This window comes from Lytechinus variegatus, chromosome 2, assembly GCF_018143015.1.
Source record: "Lytechinus variegatus isolate NC3 chromosome 2, Lvar_3.0, whole genome shotgun sequence".
In the NCBI taxonomy this organism is placed as follows: Eukaryota; Metazoa; Echinodermata; class Echinoidea; order Temnopleuroida; family Toxopneustidae; genus Lytechinus; species Lytechinus variegatus.
Window position 1 is genome coordinate 35,620,533 of NC_054741.1, and position 6,907 is coordinate 35,627,439.

A 6,907-nucleotide genomic window follows, 5' to 3' on the forward strand; every position below is an offset into this window, starting at 1 on the left:
TCGGTTCTAAATGAAAGGTCTCCTCAATTTGAGGTACTCATCTGGGTAAACACAGCCATCATTGTTCAGGAGAGTCCGCCGAGCATGCACGCTGACGTCCCAAGATTTTGAGGGTGATTTCATGGCCACGTCCGTCCCTCGAATCGGCACGATTGATGCACAACCGACGTTCATGGTCAAGGACGGCTTTTGGCATGTTGAGTGAGGATGTTGAAAGGTTCTCGAAGGTCTGTATTAAAGGAAGTGAAGTTGTGAAGAATCGTGCAAATAAGAATCCCCGCGGGATGGGAAAGTATCAGTTTACATTCTAGAGCGTGTTTAAAAATGTATTAATGTTTTAAAAAAATCACGTTTTATTGGTTTTGATGGGTCTTTCTGTTTGATACATTATGTATTATGTATTTTGCCTCATATCATAGGGTAAATTCTTGATCAATAGCTTCAGTATGCAATCCGTTTTAAAACCTTTACGCTGTCTTTGCTTTCATTTTGCCATGATGACAAGAGATATACACCCAAGGGGGGGGGGCTAATTCGTTCGCCCAAAAAAATTGATAAGCAAAAAAAAGGTCTTCAACCACAAATAAAGGGATTTCGTACGAGACAAAAAAATGTCTTCAAGTTCAAAGGAGCGGGTCAGGGATCAGTTTTGACTCGTCAGGAGGGGGGGGGGAGGGATACGTCCCTTGCATGGGTTGTGACTCGTCAGGGGGGCAGTCTCCCCCCTCTGCCCCCCGTAGGTACGCTAGTGTATCCACCTAACCACTATGTTGTCTGCAGTGATGATAAAACATGCCTATAAATAACAAACATTCCATCTGTATTATTCTGTAATTACTAAAAATTACGTATTTATTGTTCTCTAAATACTTATAATATGCAAGTGATCGAAGGAGGAGAAAAAATGAGCAATGCATATCTCGAAGAAATCTTAAACATGGACAGTGAATATCATCCATTTTAACATTTCAAATGACATGAATGAAAAGAGCGCACCTGGTTTTCTCGTTACCGTTACAATACAGTACTTAGGGCAATGAAAGGAGTCACCTTGGCATTTTATGATCCAGAGGTGATCCAGAATGGTTTTATTCTTCATCAAATATGATGCTTGAAAACAAGTGGACTGAAAAACGAAAAGAATTAACTCATCAATAGGGAGTGGTATGCAATAAAATAACCCCACCTCATTTGGAATCGAATGACTACATTTGCCTGTCTTCTAGATTCATTTAATTTCCACCTGTTGATTTATTTCATTTATTCATAGTTTTATTTGTGCTGGCTTTTCTATATTTTTTTTCTCTGTCTTATTCCCTTGCAAACAATATCGAGAAAGACAACTGCTTACATTGTGCGACTGTGCGGTGCAAATTAATGAACAATCGATCGGCTTTAATCAAATCATGGTCGCAAAACACATTCCTTTGTCGTGGTTATTCGTTGATATATTTGTAGAAAGCGTTTTAGTAAAATAAAACGATATATATTTTTGACGATTTCGATAAAAAAAAATGAAACGTTAATTACAGCCCTACCCATACCTGTCACCATTAAAAAACCCTTTAAATGCATCTGAATCAGTCGTACAGATGAATTAAAAAAGAAAATCACAAAATAATCTCAAATCTCGCTTGAAATTGTTGCAAAATATAAATCGGGCAAAGATGAACCGGGACTTCTTTCTCCCGCGGGATCGAAATTCACTCTTCTATTATCGCGCTTAAATAGATACAAGATAGCCGAGGTGTAGAGGTAACATAATATGCATTTCAATCCTTCTATTCCGTGATTTCACCTTCCTATTTGAGGAATCATCGATGATAATTGGAAGCAAAATTAAATAAACAAAAGGATGGGCGCTTAATTGTTCGATTATTTGTAAAATTATACGGTATGTAGAAAGATAAGATGCACTTGACGTTCAAGCAGGGCGATGATACAATGACGTGGGGAGGGGGGGGGGTGGGAAGCGAACGCACTTATTGTTATTCAAGTAGTGAAAAGAAAAATAAAATAAAGAAGAAGGAAGAAGAATTTAAGTAAGAAATTGAATATGACGAGTATCAGAGAGGTATAGAGAGAGATCTTGGTCATGCACCTTTTCAATATTCATATTATTAGAAAACCAGTGCCCCTTTAGGTCATCTGGACTATGTATCAAAATACCATGACCCCGGCCTGTTTGTGTAGATAAATACGAAAAAGTTTTTAATAAGTCAAAATATTATTTACAACCTTAAGAGTCATTCTTTATCTATGACGCTTCGGAGAGTTTCCTTAAATGATGTCTTTCCTTTTTTGTCATTGATATTTAGCTGAAAAACTATATAATGCAGCCTGGCTTATATGCAACTATATCAAGTATTGAAATGAGGTATAAATTTATCAAATTATTCTTTATCTGCTTTACTACACAGTAAAAAAAAAGCAACGCTGTTTTCTATGAACCTTACAGTAATTGTTTAAACAGTTTACACAAGTATATAAATCTTAAGCAACAAGGTTTAATTTTAAATATCTAATCTTCAATAAATTAAACATGATTGTTTAAACGGTTAAACAAATACTGTAAGGTTCATATAGTAAACAGCGTTGTATAAAATCTTAAACAGCATTTTTACTGTGTATCTTTCCATTTATTTACAGTTTTAATGTAATCACGGTAATATAAATTCAGTCATTAATGAATAAGTGTATAATGATCAAGTTTAACTTTTGAACAATCAATAAAGCATTATACAAAATTGCATTATTTTGAGTGTGAAAATGAATTAGAACAATATAATTTTTGATCACTAAAAAAATGGCTTCCAACTCAAACGTATGCCAAAGAAGCAAATATAATTAATTGAACAAACAAAATATAACAAAAAAAAACTATTTCTGTCTGAACCACCCTCGAAATCAATTAAAACTTCACTTTCAAGCACTCAGAAGCACGCATTGATAATTTCCGTTTGGTTTATTATAATTTTCATTTAAACATCGCCGTAATTCTGCAAAAAGACTCCAGAGCTTGTACTCGGTTCATGCTTTTATTTTTTTATCCATTTTTTTCTCGTTGCTCCAAACGTATGACAGAATTCTGATTTTTAAAAAAATCCTTCCTCAACACATTTTCACGCATGCGCCGAAAAGTGGCGGTTAATAACCCGTGAATGCAGCATTCCCCTTTATTTGACCTTTCGTTTTGCCATGTACTGATGAAATACCAAGGTTATCAAAGGCTCGATGAAATATGGAGAGGAATTTATATGGGAGAAAAAAAATTGCGAATTATTATTTTTTCCTGATTGGAGAAACGATCCTTTCTCGATTCACCCTGCCATCGGCAAGAAGATCAGGTGTGGCGACATCAGTCATGGATGTAGAAGATATAGTCGACCCAGTGCACAAACAAGGAGCAATTACTTCCATAGCAGAACAAAATTAGACGAAAGTTGTCATGCGTTCGACTTGACTACATGCTTAACGTTTCTTCACTTAGCTGCGATGGTAGATGCTCATTTCTTCTTAAAATGACATTGGAAATGTCCTCTCTTCCTTTTCCTCCCCAATATATCACCTTTTCAAAATAAATATCATCCAACAAACCTAGAGAAGAAACGGATTTGAATCTGAATGCAGAGACAAATGCATGCGTTCACTCGGAAGTAATGTTGCTAAACGACTTTTAGTGAGTGTTTTTTTTATGAATATTTCTTACCAACGTTGATAAATTCAATACCTGGACTTTTGTGGAAAAATAGTTGATCGGCCCCCTGTTTTTTTTTTTCGGTCTCCCCCCCCCTCAGTCCCACCCCATTTCCTCTGTGATGTTTACCATGCATCGTATGGATATCACTTACCGTGCCTCGATAATCAGGGCAATTTCCTACCTGACTCGGGAGATCGATCTTCTAGCCACGACGAAGTAACATCTTTCGAGTGTCTGCAAATTGACTCTCTGCCCCAAAACGACCGGAAGGTGTACAATGATGTAGGGTACAGCTAAATCGATTTGATTTGGGGTTAAAGTTTTGCTCTTAAATGCATATTATGATCTGGAATGATAGAAAGGGGTCTAGTATGCCATAAGCTATGAAAATCAAATGCATCTGTTGCTATGCCTTAAAGGGATGTCCGGGCTGAGAATATTTATATTTGAATAAATAGAGTAAAATTCACAAAGCAAAATCCTGAAAATTTCATCAAAATCGGATAACAAATAACGAAGTTATTGATTTTTTTAAGTTGAGCAATATTTTGTGAAAATATTTATATGCACATCATCATGAATATTCATTAGGTGGGCTGATGATGTCACATCCCTACTTTCCTTTTCTATCTTATGTCATTACATGAAATCATATTTATTTCAGTTTTCATACATGCAAGAATAATGTATCTCCTTTATAATGAACATCTAATGCACTAAATCAGTTGTCAATCCAATTGTTTTAAGTTCTTGTTAAAAAAAAAGAATAAACTTAATTTCAACCTTTAGTTCAAAAGAACAAGTGGGGATATGGCATCATCAATTTGCCAATTGAATATTCATGATGACATGCCTAGAACTGTTTCACCGGAATAATTAGAATCTTTATAATGCCATATTTGTTATTCCTTGTCCGATTTTGATCAAATTGTCAGTGTTTTGTTTGTCTGATTTTCCACTATTTGTTTAGATCATATTATTTTCACCCCTTTAAGATCCTCTGACAAACGAGAGAGAGGGTTTGGCACTTTTAGCGTTAAAAACATAGGCCACTGTCGACAGTAATTTACAAAATATATAAAGAACTCAACCCCGCTGATAGATTCGGTTTAATCTATCTTTTCTCGATCCTTACACCTTACCTATTCCAAATGTACCTGATCTCAGTCATCCCCCATTTCTCTTACCACCCCCTTTCCTCTTCCTTTTCCGGCTTTTCGTCTTCTCACCCCCCTTCATTATCAACATCATTCACGCTTTCATCCTTCTACATCCAAATATATCCACAATTCTCTCAGTGCGATTCGAATATCCAAGCTTGTCATCGTCCATGCACTCGCTAATCGATTCGTCGATAGAAAGATCGCCAGCTGCTCCTATATGCATAAGTAGTTGATTTTCTATCCCCCTAAAAACTACAGACATTATCCGACGGGATCTTAAACATGTCGAAGGATTTGCCTACCCATAATCTGTTCCTTAAATCAAATGCAAAATTTGATATTAATATTCCAAAAAATACTTTGATTCAATTTTTTCTTGGTTAAGTCTGTGATACCCTCTTTCAACCCACCTTATCCTAGTCTTTATGTTAATGGAATACAGGTTATATCTTCCTTAGCTTCACTTGCCCATAATTATACGTTTGAAATTTATTTTCTGGGCTTCTCGTGTATCTTTCTCCGCTTCTTCGTTTCGACCGCAATCTCTCTCTTCTGAATTTCCTTCATTATCTCGTGTGTCTAATTCTCTATAGGTTTCCCTTTTCTAGTTTCTTTCTGATCTGAGCTTGCTCTGCCTTGTATCATTAAACCTCGGGCCGATCAACTTATCTTATTCCCAATCCTATTTCTCTAGATAGACAAACACTGCAAGGTTCCCTCTGGATGCAAGCAAGCACGCGTTGAGATACACAGAATCTTCTTTCTCGTTATAGTTGATTCTACCGCCAATTAATCGAGCAGAAATCTGCCTTCGAAACTCTTCATTTAAAAGGGAAAGATGCGTTTTATTAATGGTGAAAAATATGAGGTTTTTAAAAATATATTGTTTGGAAAACAGTGTGTATTAGCAGACATATCGACAAGATTAAATAATATGATGGAAATTATAACCAAATATTGCTTAATGATTTCATATTATTACAATGTCTTTTCCGGGGTCTTTTCATTGTGAGTTTTGTTTCCCGGACGAAGGCTCGAGGTTTGCGTCGAAAATCTGGATAATACTTGAATATCAAATTTTGTTGGAACTGAATGAATTACCACTCAAAGATGTCCCTTTGTCTCTGTCATATATATGTATATATATATATATATATGTATATATATATGTATATATATATATATATATATATATATATATATATATATATATATATATATATATATACTGTGTAAAGAAATGGATAAAGAGAACAATAGTAGGCGTAGCTTAAATCAAGGTTCCCCAGAGCTATCTACCCTTTGGAAAAATTGGTGATGCCGAAAAAATGTCTCTGCCGGGAATCGAACGCGGGCCCCCAGCTTTGAACGCCGGTGCCTTAACCACTAGACCACAGAGACGGGTTAGTGGCTAGGCGACCCTGATCTATTTGACCGTCAGATAGACAGATTTTCGACACCATACCAATTATAATTTCCTTTGTCGGGTGAAGTTGGGTTTTGAACAATGACAAGCCGCCATGCATGGGTTCGATTCCCGGGCAGAGACATTTTTTTCAGCATCACCAATTTTTCCAAAGGGTAGATAGCTCTGGGGAACCTTGATTTAAGCTACGCCTACCATTGTTCTCTTCATCCATTTTTTTACACAGTATTTAAAATAAAAAGAGTTACCAAAGCTGTTGTACATGTATAGCTTCACACACACACACATATATGTATATGTACATATATTTTATATACAATGTATCTAAAATTTTACTTTCATTTAAAAAGAATGGTCTTATATGTACTTAGCAATGGAGTGATATCAATTATCACTCTTCGTTTTAACCTTGTCTCAGAGACAAATGCTTATATTTAAGTTTTGGTCTGTTGGCATGGCATGAATATTTAATTTCAAACAAACGAGTTTATTGTATTTGAGAATTATGATGGTCAAACCATCACAATTAAGTAAAATCATATTTTATTCCTCATTATTATGCTTACTGTTCTTCATGAATGCTAAAATAGCTCTATTTATATGACTGAATTTTTTTGG